Source organism: Corvus brachyrhynchos, unplaced genomic scaffold, assembly GCF_000691975.1.
Source record: "Corvus brachyrhynchos isolate BGI_N302 unplaced genomic scaffold, ASM69197v1 scaffold400, whole genome shotgun sequence".
Lineage (NCBI taxonomy): Eukaryota > Metazoa > Chordata > Aves > Passeriformes > Corvidae > Corvus > Corvus brachyrhynchos.
Window position 1 is genome coordinate 160,566 of NW_008235789.1, and position 1,005 is coordinate 161,570.

Here is a 1,005-nt window from a genome sequence, read left to right on the forward strand (position 1 = left end):
GCAGTGGCCCCTACCAAAAGAGAAGTTAGATGCCCTTCATCAGCTGGTTCAGGAACAGTTGCAACAGGGGCACCTTGAACCTTCTACTAGCCCTTGGAACACTCCTGTTTTCGTAATTAAGAAGAAATCAGGGAAATGGAGGTTATTGCAGGACCTCCGGAAAGTTAATGCAGTAATGGAAGGTATGGGGGCATTGCAGCCTGGCATGCCCTCTCCCACCATGATTCCTATGGGGTGGGACATCCTGATCATTGATTTAAAGGATTGTTTTTTCACAATTCCTTTGCATCCTGATGACAAACCAAAATTTGCCTTTACTGTGCCTGCCATTTAGAATGCTGAACCTGCTAAGAGATACCAATGGAAGGTCCTCCCTCAAGGGATGAGGAACAACCCAATTATCTGTCAGTGGTATGTCACTCAAGCTTTATCCGAAGTTCATAAGCAGTTTCCTGATGCACGCTGCTACCATTACATGGATGATATCCTGGTGGCAGTGTCCACTCGGGGCAAGCTGCTGAGAATACAGCCTCAGCTGTTCGTTGCTCTGCATGCCTATGGATTAGAGGTAGCTCGGGAGAAAGTTCAACAGCATCCTCCTTGGAAATATTTAGGAGTGAAAATTTTGGACCAAACTATCCAACGCCAAGAGGTGCCATTCCCGGATTTGGTTAAAATCTTGAATGATGCTCAGAAACAGCTGGGTGTCATCACTTGGTTACGACCTTATCTAGGTCTAACCACAAAGCAACTTTCCCCGCTTTTTAATACATTAAAAGGGGATCCCGATCTGAATTCACCTCGGGAGTTGACTCCGGAAGCGCGAGGAGCGCTGCAGAAGGTCCAAGGGGCTGTTTCCGCTCGTCGGGTTTATCGAATGGATCCCTCCATTGCTATCACTGTTTACATTACTATTCCAGACCTCCGCCCTACAGGTATCATTGGCCAGTGGAATGCACAATGGCCTGATCCTTTGCATATCCTAGAATGGGTCTTTTTGCCTCA

The 1,005-nt window shown here is 47.1% G+C and overlaps 1 pseudogene; it reads left to right on the forward strand.

Moving 5' to 3' along the window:
- The window catches only part of LOC108444939, a 10,469-nt pseudogene that overhangs the window by 5,522 nt on the left and 3,942 nt on the right, over positions 1-1,005 (forward strand).